Source organism: Balaenoptera physalus (genome assembly GCF_965194825.1).
Source record: "Balaenoptera physalus genome assembly, chromosome: 11".
Classification (NCBI taxonomy): Eukaryota; Metazoa; Chordata; class Mammalia; order Artiodactyla; family Balaenopteridae; genus Balaenoptera; species Balaenoptera physalus.
This window is the reverse complement of record NC_138896.1, coordinates 9,018,508-9,033,235: the sequence shown is the minus strand read 5'-3', so window position 1 is coordinate 9,033,235 and position 14,728 is coordinate 9,018,508.

Here is a 14,728-nt window from a genome sequence, read left to right as displayed (position 1 = left end):
CTTTCAACTACACAATATAGTATTAATAACTGAGTCACCATGCCGTACACTGCATTCCCATGACTTATTTATTTTATAATTGGAAATTGGTACCTCTGAACACCTCCAACCATTTCACCCATCCCATCTCACACCACCTGCCTCTGGCAGCTACCACTTTGTTCCCTGTATCTGAGTTCTTTTTTTTATTTATTTATTTTTTTTAGATTCCACATATAAGTGAGATCATATGGTATTTGTCTTTCTCAGTCTGATTTATTTCATTTAGCATAATGCCCTCTATATTGTTTACCTCTCAGAGTTGGAAAACTTTGTTGCTAGAACCCTTTTCAGAAAAAAAAAAAGTGTCAGTGTACAACAATTTGGGGGCTTTGATTGGCATGTTTCTCCCAATATGGACATTTGCAGATAAGAAAACCAAAACACAGAAATGCCTTTACATATAAGCTCAGGTACCATTTATACCCCACTTCTGTGAATAAGATTTAATCACTATATATCAAATCTTCAATAAGATTCGTATCATCTTTAAATTATCCTAGTACAGAGTCTTGTTCTTAAGAAGGTACTCAACAAATGTTTGTTGAAGCAGTCATGGAGAATTTAGCTTACAGGAAATCTAAGTGATTACCAACAAGCATAGCAGACCTTAGTGGGAACCGTTGCTTGCTATTTGATTTCTCAATAGGAAATACAAATTCAACCTCACCTTGGCTTTCTTCTTCCATAGATTTCAGGAAGATCTTAATGGCTTTGGAGTTTCAGGTTCAGCCTTTTTTTAAATTGCTTTTCTTTTATGCTGAACACACATTTACAGCTTTAAAAGATACTAAGCATATTCACACTACCATTCTACCTGACTTTATATAAGAAGAGAATTATGGTCATGGAAGTGTTTTTCCTACTAACAAAGTGCAAGGGAGGATTTTCTGATAATTGTCTGGTTAACCAAGGGTCAGTGAAACAGATTAACTGTGCCATTGACTCTTGACATCGTAGAAACATGTATACTTCGGAACTGGGGCCCTACATCCTTTCTTCCTAGGAACAAACAACTAATTTCCAAAACTGGTTTTAAGTAGTATTTAACAGTGATAGTCATTATTTTTAGGCAGAATTTTTGATGTTGTTTTGCTTTCAATTAGTTCAAATTAAGTGCATCTATTCCTTGAGTAGAAGATGAAAATCCATGAATAAGAGCAATTAGCGTCAGTTTAGTTTGAGCGTTTATGAGGCAATCAACTGAGAATCCCATGAAAATTTGTCATTAGACCGTGAGTACCATATCCCTTGTTTTTGCTCTTCCAATGTCTCTTCTAGACACAGACACGTGTGTTAATGGGCTTCTACACGCCACTTATAGAACGGGATGGTTCCCGTGGAGTGTTGGGCTTTCAGCAGTTAAGGGAGGTAGAATGTAAATTGCCGGTTTGGCTGCACCAAGTTAACAGTTCTGAGTAGCTACTATGAGGGTAGTGCAGACCTTCCAAGTACAGAGGAGGCGCTGGGGACCCTGACCACAGCCCTCTGTGACCTCCTGCCACCTGCAGAACTCCTAAGAGGCAGAGACTTCCAAGACACTTTCCCCTTTGTGGCAGCCACACCTGACCTTCACGGAGGAGAGGTCCTTGTCCTTGTGTCCACCTGGACGACAGAGATCACCAGCAGGACCAGAGCAAGGGGTACTCAACTTGACGCAATTAAAAAGTCAGTTTACTTAAATATCAGATCACCAACTCACATTCCCACACCGCCGATTCTACTGAACTACACAAGGACAGTGTCTTCTTGCCCAGGACTGTACTTTAGCACCCAGTACAATGTCTGCTGCAGACAGGCTCTCAGTAAACAGATTTCAACCGGATGACTTGCACGAGCTGTTGGGGTTAGGAGTAAAGAAACTCCAATATCTTATTTCCACAGCTGCTAAAGTTCCCAGCTGTCAGGTCCTTAAGCTCCAAGGTCAGTCCTGGAAGGGCAGCTGGTGGAGGCTGCAGTATTCACCCAGGCTTATGCTTATTAATCTTTGGCCATTCCCTCTAAGTCTGTCACTGAATGGAGCGCCTTCTAAAATCTTCCACAGATATCTGTGCGCTTAGAATTGTCCAGTGCTTTCTGCTAAAGCTAGCGTTCCTTGGTTAATGCTGCAGTGTACTTTGGCTTGGATTGATGTCTATGCCTAGTGTGGTAACATGGTAAAATGTTGGCTCACATCTTCTTTTATCTTAACCTTTTTCAGGACCCTCTTGGGAGTTTACTATTTTATGACTTTGTAAAAGCCAGTTGATTTTCCTCTTTTACTAGTGGTGAATAGGGTGAATAGTGGTGAATAGGGTGAATAGTGGTGAACAGGGGATATTTCCTCATTCACATCACTCAAGCCAGAGCAAATAGTCATTTTTAGTTGTGTATTAAAGTTATACTATTGGTGTGAATCCAGAAAAAAATTTTTAAGTTCAAATATGTCTTTAGTAGTATATAAATGTATATATGAGGAATTTATATGAGAAATACTATGAAGCATCTATCTAGTGATTAAGTCAGAGAACAGAAATCAGAGAACTATTCAGTATGTTTATACACACTAGAATAGCTTGTGATCTTTGGCCAATCAGTGTCTCAGTAACTTTTTGTTGCAAAGGTGACTAACCATTTAATCATTCTTATGGTTAGTAGATTAAGACTACCCTTTGCCCACCTGAGAGCTCTGCTCTGAAGAGAAGCCACTGTTCTGGGTCCCAACCCATTGGGCTCTACGAAGCAAGAACTCTTCTGTTCTGTTGTTTAGTGGGAACACGGTGCCTTGCACAATGCCTGGCCCGATGTTCAAGGAATATCTGTTGAATCAGTTAATGAATGCTGGAGGTGCTCTGTATGCCTGAGAGATCTTCCCTTATTCTACACAGAGTTACACAGTCTGTTCTACTCAAACAAGTTTGTTGTGGATTCTGTGGGAAGGAAAATAATGTCAGCACAACAGATTTTTTTTCCCCCAGTGAATAAGGGAAAAAAATTTTTTTGTAGTGTAAACAGGCAAATACAGACATCAAACACTATTAAACAAAATTCAATTGTCTAATTTAGTTCAGTCAAATTGTTTCTCACTTTAAAAATCAGAGAACACTTCTTATTCACTTGGCAGTCACTTTCAACACTTCAGAAGAAATGACTGCATTGACAGAAAGAACCTCAGAGAAACGCATAGGGAAATAAATTGAACACCGTCACATCAAATTGACTTAAAAAAACTATTGCCTATTCTTTCCCACACTGTGCTAATTTACTGTTCTAATCGCCTAGAGTATGTATTCAGCAAATATCATAGTTGCATGCGTCACGAGCTTCATTTTCCCTGACACTGACCTTGGATTAACCCTTCACCTTTTACTCTACAGCTAATTAAATCCAGTGACATTTCGGTGAGACACTCTCCGCTGAAATATTTAGTGAGGGTCTTAAATTCCTTCATACTTGTCCCAACCGCTATATGCCTACCTCCCCATCGTACATCTGCTTCAGTGTCACAATATTGTGTCAAAAAACTGTAGCACTGCCATGGTAACATCATAAACCTGTCCCTCGCCCAAGTCTTCAAGGAGTTTATAAAAATGCAGCTGTAAAAGTTGGCCATCCGCTGTGTGAGCTGGTTCTTTTATGTGTGATAGTTAACTTTTTTTCCCTTTCTTTCTTCACCACTCCCACTCCAAAACCACTCATTTAAAAATATTTACAAAGTAATTTAACATTTATTTAGCCATCAAAGAGGAAATTGACGTTGGGCTCAAGTTGACTTTTCTTACTACTATACTGCTTTCTAAGGTTAAAATTGTCACTTTCTTTTTCCTTTTTACCATCTGGGTGAGCTCCGCTGAAATCAGGAGTTCTTTTTTCATCCCCCTCTCATTTCCTCTTTCTTGGAAGTCTTCACTTCCTTGAGTTCCTTTTGAATTCAGTGAGAGCCCCATATATAGGAAAAACACAGAGGCATTCAAGGGAAAGGGAGCAGGCATGGGAGGAACAAATCATTCCAGCACAGTTAATCTCCATTTTACTGAAACCCACTTAAGTCCACTTGAAATAGGGTGAAGTTGTTCCTTTTATTTTTTTCTTCACAGCTAGGTTACCTAACATATCTGTTTCTCCATTGTTCCTAATGGTCCCCCGGCGCTCCACTAGTTTGGGCACTTCTGTGGAAATCCCATTCATCCTCAAGTTTTAGATAAGGCTGAGAGTGAGGTTACGTCACTCATAGTGGACAGAGTTGACATAGGGAACTCTGCATCTCCTAAAGAAAGGAAGGTTTTTAAGTGTTTTCTTTTTTTCTTTTTCTTAAATAAAATCAAACTTGTTAGGCAAAGAGAGAAACCAAAAATCCAAGAAACAGTCAACCAATATCTACTGGAACTATTTTGGGTTAGATTCTCTGAAAGAATGTAAGTATATAAGTACAGAAATGTTAATTATATGACATTTGGTAAGTTTGATGCCTTTGAGCAAAATTCAGTTGGAGGTTTTGATACAATTATCACCTAGGCTAAATTACCTCAGGACAAACATGAACTGTGTGTAATTAAACAGTTCCTGGTGAAAGGAGCTTGAATGGTCAGAATTGCATATCTAAGTTGAATGTGGAGTTAGGCTGCCTTCAGGCAAACATAAGCAGGGTCTATACTGAGGCTGGCAAGCTAAGGGGTGTGTGTGTGTGTGTGTGTGTGTGTGTGTGTCCAAGATGCACATGGAGTGATTCTGAGTAGAATGAACAGGCAGCCCAGACACAATCACCTCACTGGTGAGGTCCATGAGCTTGTGGTGGGACATTCCCACCTTCTGTTATCCCTGCCTCTCTCCCTCACTTATAAGCACAACGCTCGATGCCTAGTACAGATGCTCAAAGGATGTGTTCTTTGTGAATGATGTGATTTTATTCCTTTCATTTATAATTAGTAATAATTAGTAATGTATTATCTCAGGAACTAACTACATCTAAAATCTGGAGAGCTGTAATATCTTGAAACTGTTCACCGTAGCCCAGCAAATTAACAACTCAGCTCAGACTAAAAAAATCCCCCTTTCACCCTGGCAGTGTGTGGTAATAACATCACAGTCCTTAATCATAAAATGACAGAGCCACAGAATGCTTGCAACAGAGATGGTTATCAGTTAACTTAAAAAAAATTATTTTCATGCACTCTGCACCTTGGAATTCCCCCCTTCCCCCCGCCACCTTGATGTCAAGAGGAGCTACACATGGGGGTCAGCTCTGTAAAGGGCCACACAAGTTAATCTGAGATTACCCTGGAAATTCCCTCCTATGGGTGTGGTGGTACAGTGGAATGACAGGTGATTTTACGGGGTAAATGCGTTTCAACACAACAAATATTCTAAACAAGAAAAAAAGTAGCACCAAAAAAATAGCACTAACAGTTTTTCTCAAGGTCTGTTATATTTCAGACAGTGGCAAATGCATGGAAAAGGCAAGTCAACACTTCTGATCTACCGATAAAAAACTGAAGAGTTTCCTGTATATTAGTGGGATGAAGTCGTTTGGGTGGATAAACTCACAAAGAAAGAGAGTACGGAGTGAGAAAGGAAGGAATCAAGGTCAAAGTCTTAAGGAACTGCAACATTTAATTGTCGGAGAGTGAAAGATAAGCTTGAAAATGGGCCTCCAAGAAGTGGTCAGAGGAGTAGGAGAAAAATCAGGAGCATGTGGGGTTCCAGAAACCCAGAGAAGAAAGGGTTTCAAGAAGGTAAGTGTGGACAATGCTCTTGAATTCTCATGTAAGATCAAGTAAAATAAGCAAAAGGAAAAGATTACTTAGCATATTATGGACTGAGCTATACCCCTCCAAATTGAAATATTGAAGCCCTACTGCCCTATGTAACTGTTTTTGGAGATAGGGTCTTTAAAGAGGTATTTAAGATTAAATGAGGTCATAAGGGTGGGACCTCATCCAAAATGCCTGGTGTCCTTATAAGAAGAGGGAGAGAGTCCAGGGATGCAGGTACATAGAATAAAGACCATGTGAGGACACAGGGTGAAGGTGGCCATCTACAAGCCAAGGAGAGAGGCCTCGGGAGAACACACACTTGTTAGAACCTTGATCTTGGACTTCCAGCCTCCAGAAAATAAATTTGGGTTGTTTAAGCCACTTAGCTATTTTGTTATGGCAGCCCTAGCAGACTAAGACAAGCAACAGGGGTCTTAGATTACCAATGACAAAGTTGCTCTGGGGAGAGATGGAGGTTAAAAACTGGATTGGAGCATGTTGAGAAATAAGCAGGAGATGAGTAAAGAGAGACAGGGAGCAGAGTCAACTCTTTTAAGCAATTTGAATGTGAAAAAAAAAGTAATTTGAATGTGAAGATGAAAAAGAGAGATAGGATGATAAACTGGGGAAATGTGGGGTTCGAGGATTATGAGGATTAAACTTTGAAATTAGCAAATAATGTATGAGATTATCTATGCAAAAGCCACATTAAAAAGACAAAATATCTCTTAGATTAAAGAGCAGAGTTAGAGTATGGTTAAAACAGCAACAATAATAAAATAGTGATAAATCAATAATAATATCATTTATCAAGCAACTTATATAAGCCAAGTTATGAGTGTCATGCTTTATAGATTTTATATAGTTTTATCTTCATAGCATAGTGCCTGCCACCTACCAGGTATTCAATACACTTTTTCTGACTGACTAAGAAAGACTCTATAAAATAGATGTTATTATTATTCCCAATTTAGTCCCCATTTATATTTGAGGAAATTAAGACTCACATAGTTTAAATAACTTATCCAAGGTTTACGTGGCCCTAAAGTCTAATCAATAATGTAGACATATCCAAAGGAAAATACCCTAAGTGAAAATACAAAATGAGAGGTTAGAAAGGTAAAAACTGAGTGTGCTTTTACACTGCTGTCTAGGGGAAAGGATACAGGTCAGTGGTACTATTGGCATTGGAGAGAACAACCAGCTCTTGGGAGAAGGCGCGGGAGGTTTCAGGCTTCTGGTGACTGAGTTCATTCCACCATTCACCCCCTATCTGGGATCTGGGGATCAGATTGTGGACCTGTAGACGCCTGTATGAACTCTCAGGAGGATGGAAAGCAATTGGAGGGTTTTAAGAAGAGGAATTTTATCATCTCATAAAAGTTTGCTAGGGTTGCCAAAACAAAATATCACATACTGGATGGCTTAAACAACAGAAACTTATTTTCTTATAGTTCTGGAGGTTGGAAGTCCAAAATCAAGGTGCCAGCTGGGTGGTCTTCTCCTGAGACCTCTCCCCTTGGCTCGAACATGGCCGCCTTCTTGCTGTGTCCTCAAGTCGTCATTCCTCGATCTGGGTATTGTCTGTGTCCTAATCTTGTCTTCTTAGGACACCAGTCATACTGGATTAGGGCCCGCCCTCACGACTACATTTTAACTGAATTACCTCTATAGACCCTATCCCCCAATACAGACGTTTTCTGAGGTACTGAGGATCAGGGCATCAACACATAAATTTTTTTTTTTATAAATTTATTTATTTATTTATTTATTTTTGGCTGTGTTGGGTCTTCGTTTCTGTGTGCAGGCTTTCTCTAGTTGCGGCGAGCAGGGGCTACTCTTCATCGCGGTGCGTGGGCTTCTCATTGTCGTGGTCTCTCTCGTTGTGGAGCACAGGCTCTAGACGCGCAGGCTCAGTAGTGGTGGCTCACGGGCTTAGTTGCTCCGCGGCATGTGGGATCTTCCCAGACCAGGGCTCAAACTCGTGTCCCCTGCATTGGCAGGCAGATTCTCAACCACTGCGCCACCAGGGAAGCCCTCAACACATAAATTTTGAGGGGACACAATTTAGTTCATAACACTTCACTTGGATTTTTAACATGATCACTGGTCTGCTGTGATGAGAATAGGCTACAAAGCTGTATGGATGCAAGGGTGCAAGAAGGGAGAGCAATGGAGGTGGCTCAGTCCAAGGTGGCAGTATTGTTGAGGTGGTAATAAGAGTTTGCACTTGGGAAATATTTTAAAAGTTGAGCTGAAAGAAAATGCTCTTGAATTGAGTACAGGCTACAAAAGAAAGAAGTTAAAGAATAACCCCAGGGGGCTTCCCTGGTGGCGCAGTGGTTGAGAATCTGCCTGCCGATGCAGGGGACACGGGTTCGAGCCCTGGTCTGGGAGGATGCCACATGCCGCGGAGCAACTGGGCCCGTGAGCCACAACTACTGAGCCTGCGCGTCTGGAACCTGTGCTCCGCAACAAGAGAGGCCACGACAGTGAGAGGGCCGCGCACCGCGATGAAGAGTGGCCCCTGCTCGCCGCAACTGGAGAAAGCCCTCGCACAGAAACGAAGACCCAACACAGCCAAAAAATAAATAAATTAATAAATAAATAAATTAAAAAAAAAAAAAAAGGATAACTCCAGGGCTTTTGGCCTGAGTAGCTGGAAGGATGGAGTTGCCATTACCAGAGATGGGCAGATTATGGAATAAGCAAACTAGGGTGGGAGGATAGGAATTCTGTTTAGGACATATTAAGTTTGAGATGCTAGTTAGACAGCTAAACGAGATGTCAAGTAGGCATTTGAACACGATTCTGGAATGTGCATAGAAGTGTGGGCTGGACACATAAATTTTGGAGTCATTGTTATACAGACAGCATTAAAAGAAACAAGAGGCTGTATGAAACTGCTGAGGGGTGCGGATAGAAAAAAAAGTCCAAGGGTTGAGCTCTGGAGCACAACAACGATAAGAGGTCAAATGCATGAGGAAGAACAAGCAAAAGAGACAAAGAATGAATGGCCAGGGAGGTAAGAGGAAACCCAGAAAATTATGGTGCCTGGAAGCCAGGTGATGTCATAGTTTCCAGAGCAGAGAGTGTTTGCCAAATGCTATGGATAGTTCAGTAAGACGAGGACTGAGATCTGAGCTCTAGATTCAGCAGTGTGGAGGTCACTGATGACCCAATATTTGTTTGCTTAATGTGAGTCAGTGCTTAAGAGCTTCATCAACTCTGGGGCACTGAAAAGTTGAGTTTGTGGATCAAACTGCAGGGAGGACAACACCAAGGAAAATATAACCCTCATGGCCTGCCTACCTGTCCAGCTGCCCTCTCTAGGAAATCTGCCGCCTCTTTCCCAAACAAACCACAACAACGTCTCTGGTGTCTCAATGATAAGATTGGACGTGCAGTCAACACTTGGCCTTTTAAGGTCTCTGAAATCTCTGTAGACCTCAAATTGTTGTTTCTGTTGTCATTAAATGCTACCACAGTGCCCTGGCACATGCTAGACAACCAATAAATATCAAATGAATGGATTAAAAAAATGAATGCTGTTGGGTAAGTAGATATCAGCCAACAAATGACTGGTTTTCCTCCTCTGCTCTGTGTTAATCTGAACCCTCCAACGAGAGACCTCAAGATGAGATTTCCCAAAGGGAAATGCCATTGGGAGAAAGATAGGGAAAGACGCAGCAGAGGTTGGAACAACCATCAGACCTTGCAGAAGAGAAGGAAGGAAGGATGATTGAGGAGAAGCATCTTAGACTGCAGTGCAGTTTTAAGAAAGTATTGGCAAATTTATTGGGCCACGAATGCCCATCAGAAGAGTCCTTGTCTTCCAGGAAAGGGCCTGACTTATAATCCTGCCTCACTCAGTCACGGGCTGGGAGCAGCCCACGAGAAGCATGTCCGTGGTGCCAAAGTGATGGTATATTTCTGAGAGCAGTAGCTGGGGCTATTCGTCCATTATGCCACTTACAGCCAAGATCAGAGAGGTACTTTTCACAGCCACCTCATATCCCATGTCTGTTTTTGGTTTCCTACTCAATATTTTATATAAATGAGTGAACAGAAATAAAACTCCAAAGAAAATTTGAAAAATTGTCTTTTTCAGAGTTTCTAGTCAACTGCCTGAACATCCATAACATCACTTGGTTAAATAAGTCAAGCAACGACAACAAACCATGATTCAGGCAACTGAGAATTGGTATACGGTTAACCTTCGGTCATAAACATCTAAAACATTATCACTAGCTCATTAAGTGCTGATTTCATATCTTTTAATAGAAGACAAGGTAAATGAAAAAGACAGAACATGCTCTCCATTCCGCTTTCCATTTATTCTGTTAGTTACTAACCTTGAATTAGCTCAGACCCCAGCTTGCCTCCTCCTCTTCCATTCCAGTCCTCTCCCCGCACAGAAGTTCCTGTCAAGGTTACTCTTGGACTGCTGCTCAGCACCTGCCCCAGAAAGTCAAACAAAGCCAATTGCTCAGAATCTAGTTTTTGAAGGAAACCTTCCACCCATAAACGCACACTTGTGTTTTTATAAAAATGTGATTCAACAACCATGTACTGAGAACATATTTCTTGTAAGATTGGAATTGACTAGTCAAAAGTTAATCATTTTTTTTTTTTTTAGAGAAATGGGAATATAGATTACTTTATAGCTACTTTATTTATTTATTTATTTATTTATTTTTAGCCGTGTTGGGTCTTCGTTTCATGCGAGGGCTTTCTCTAGTTGTGGCAAGCGGGGGCCACTCTTCATCGTGGTGCGCGGGCCTCTCACTATTGCGGCCCCTCCCATTGCGGGGCACAGGCTCCAGTCGCGCAGGCTCAGCAGTTGTGGCTCACGGGCCCAGTTGCTCCGCGGCATGCGGGATCCTCCCAGACCAGGGCTCGAACCCGTGTCCCCTGCATTAGCAGGCAGATTCTCAACCACTGTGCCACCAGGGAAGCCTGTTAATCATTTTTTTAATAAAGGAAAGCCTGAAAGAGAACATCTGGCCTGCTTTTCTCAACACTGTGTGCCAAGATTTTTGTAATATAATGTGTTCATTTTCCAAAGAAGTAAACTGAGTCATGGGATAAAGAATGATTTTATTTTTACATTTTCTTCTGAGTTGATACCGAAATCAGAACCCTTCCATTCGATTTTCTACTCCTGCACTACACTCGATCACTGCACCGAGATCGCACTACCTCTACAGTCTGAGCATGTCAATACCTTAGAATCATGCCTTGTGCATGACAGGATAAATAACTGTACTTTTGAAACTGAATATTGATTTTTCAGTGGTCTGTCATATTAGACATGCCATTTCACTTGAATGAAGCAAGTTCTTTTTTCAGTGTTGCAGAGGAAAAACACAGGTACAGGACAGAATTTCCCACCTCTATTACTTAAATGAGAACTTCTGTTTTTAATTTACCAGTAACCATATTAGTGCCTGCTTTTGTCATTCTCCCCAGGAATATCTATGCATTTAGGACTTAAGGTGGGGAGGAAAGAGGATCACAGATCCAGGAAAACTGGGTTTTTCTTTTCTTCGAGTGTGAAAGACGTCAGGAATTAATAACTATATAATGGATTTTTAAATTTTCCTTTTTCTTCTAAGAATTGAAAGCTCAATGGCCCCTATCCATGTAGCACTGACACCAACATCTACTGTTTCTACAGATGAAACAAAAACTCTCGAAAACCTCACTCACCTTACTGAAAGTGTTCATTTACTGGGAGCTTTAATTACTCCATGCTAAGGAGTTGAGCAATTCAGTGGAGTTAAAACAATTTTCTCAGGTCTTCAAAAGACCATCCCTATTTTGGAGCCTCAAGGTCATGAACTCACAGTCCTAGCAAGGTCCCTAAGATGTGTCACCCATTATTTTGTTCAGTACAGAAATGGTCAAAACACAGCTTGCAGATAGCAATCAGATCGTTACGTACAACCCTCTGCAGCAAGTTTGAAAATGGCTACTCTAAATTGTGGTGATTAGATGTTATACTATGTTCTTTAAAAGACTTGACATGAAACTACTACACAGAGATATATGAATACTGAAAATAAATCTGTCAATTTTATTTCATATAATAAATTACTATATTTAAAATGTGGTCTTTGGTCAGTAACACTAGTGAATTCTGGTTCACATCCTTATTTAGTTTGGCCGCACTTACTGGAATCCTATGGGCAGAATTAAATCTAGACTTCCTGTACAGATGAAAATCTGTACAATCTCTTGTCTAGTTTACAAAGACCTCCGAAAGAGAGATTTTTGTTCCAGAAAGTTGTTTCCCTATTTTTTTCTTCTTTTCAGTGATTTTTATTTCCTTAAAAGTTTTTGTGTGTTTGTTCTTTTGCTTTTTAACAAATGTACATGAGAACCTTGATTAAGCAGCTTCTCCACCAACTTTCCAGGCTGCAATAATCATCACTGTCTTATGGTTTATTCAATGATCTTATATCCCAAACATAAATAACCTGAAAGGCTCTCTTTCTATTTATTCGTGTAATAAAGTATACGAGTGTCTACTTTGGGTGAGGCGTACACTGGGTGCCGTGGAGAAGGCCTGCACTGACGCAGATTGACAGTCTCTGGGGCAGTGGCACATGGCCTCAGGCTATGCAGGACACTCCTTCTCTGTGCTTGTTTCAGCTTGGTGCTCCTCTCTTTTGTTTGCTTAACCATCACATTGTTAGCAAAGAAGAGAAAGAGAGGATGTGGGAAGGACGGCCTCTGCCTCTTTCTTCAGTCCCTCTTTTTAAAAAAAACTGGGGGAGCAAGGAAACTTTTCCTAGAAATCCACCAGAGCTTTCCACTATTTTTTTTTCCATTAGCCAGGATTTGGTTCTAAGACCATTTGCTAAAACTATCACTAATGAAAGAATGGGACTACAATGTTTGGCTTAGACTAACCATTTCAGAAGGAGTAGATATTGAGAAATCAACCAGAAGAGCTACAGCAGGCATGTAAACAAATCATAAAGTGCAAGACAGAAAGTGCTGAACCATAAAAGTGATGTAACTAAAGTGTTTTGGGTGTTAAACCTGGAGAGCTTATTTCTATCTGGGGATTAATAAAGAAAAGACTTCTGAATTGAAGACTGGAATTAGGGACAAGAGAATGAAAAAAAACATTTTGTCAGTCAAGAAACAGCAATGGGAAAGAATGGGGCATACGAAAAGTTACAAGATACATCTGGCTGAGATAAAAGGTTTATCAGTTAGGTTTTGCTATGATAACAAATAAACCCCACATTTCAGAAGTTTATAACCACAACAATTTTTGTCTTGCTCACAGATCTGCCGGTTGTCTGTAGCTGTGTTTGGCCCTTCTTCAGGTGTCTTCTTCTTCTGGGAACCAGGCTGAAGGAGCATCTCCTACCTGGGATATGCTCCTCTTGTGGAAGAGAGCAGAAACCCAAACCTATGGTGAAGTCTCTAAGGGCCCGGCGGGCTAGGGGATGTTGAGGTATTCCCTCGAGATGCAGCTGAAGTTGCATCATCTTGTGCCTCCTACCACTGAGAGGCACAAGGGCTGATGGGAATCTCTGGATTCTGGAGGTAGCACATGTCACAGTAAGTGTGCTGTTCTAATCGATTTAGTGAGTTATCTTTAAGCCAGACAGTTTTGCCAGGGGTTGAAAACAAGAGAAGGGTCTGTAACATGTCCATGTTTGATCATGGAAACCAAATTACCACCAGTCAGACTGTAACTGCCTCCACAAAATAATGGCCTCTCCTGCTCTCTTCCAAATCTTGTGCAAATAACTCACGTTGGCAAATTCTAACCTGGAGCAATACAGAATAAGGGTTTGAGGAAATGCAATCCCTGGCTTCTCTGCAATGCAGAGGCCCTAGGAGGGTGGAAGTGATGCCAGATTGGCAAAGGCAAATAAGATTGGAAAGAGAGACTGTGACTCAATCACAGAGGGCCTTACATGCTACACCAAGAGGAAAAGTAATAGGGAGTCTTCTGAGGATTTAAGCAGAAGAGCGGCACGACGGGAGTGGGCTCGGAAGCACTTTCAGGTTCTCTGTACAGAGAAAGGTCACAGGGGGACCCGGGAATCGTAACACTTAGCCCTTAGCTGTGTTCCTTTGTGCCTGGCACTGAAATATATAATTTTATTTAAACGTCTAGACTTGAATCTTTTATTTTTTTATAAATTTATTTATTATTTTATTTATTTATCTTTGGCTGCGTTGGGTCTTCGCTGCTGCGCATGGGCTTTCTCTAGTTGCAGCGAGCGGGGGCTACTCTTCGTTGTGGTGCGTGGGCTTCTCATGGCAGTGGCTTCTCTTGTTGCAGAGCGCAGGCTCTAGGCACGCGGGCTCAGTAGTTGTCGTGCTCGGGATCAGTAGTTGTGGCTCACGGGCTCTAGAGCGCAGGCTCAGTAGTTGTGGTGCACGGGCTTAGTTGCTCCGTGGCATGTGGGATCTTCCCGGACCAGGGCTCGAACCCGTGTCCCCTGCACTGGCAGGCGGATTTTTAACCACTGTGCCACCAGGGAAGCCCTAGACTTAAATCTTTTTAATACTTTATATATTATCCTTACAAGGTAGATCTTATCATCCCTATTTTCAAGATAAGGAAACTGAGACAAAGAGAGGTTAAGGAACTTGCTCTTCTTCCCCCAGAGAAGCAGATGTAGAACCCGGTACCTAAGTAGGTTTTCCTGATTTCGGTGTCCAAACACTTCCCACTATGTAAAACTCTCTTTCCCTGTGGACTAACGCATGGGGATGGGAGCCCCATAGCCAGGAAAGGTCCAGGGGGGCAGGCAACTTGGAGGGGCTGACATCTCCTCTTTGCATTCATTCGTTTATTTATTCCTCCATTCAACAAATCATTAGGGGTTACAGGTTGGTCAGTTTAGAGGAGATTTGAAGGGCATTATTTTAGCATGCTGTCAACTGTGGATCTTCAGATGTTGTATTTAATTGGGGTCCAG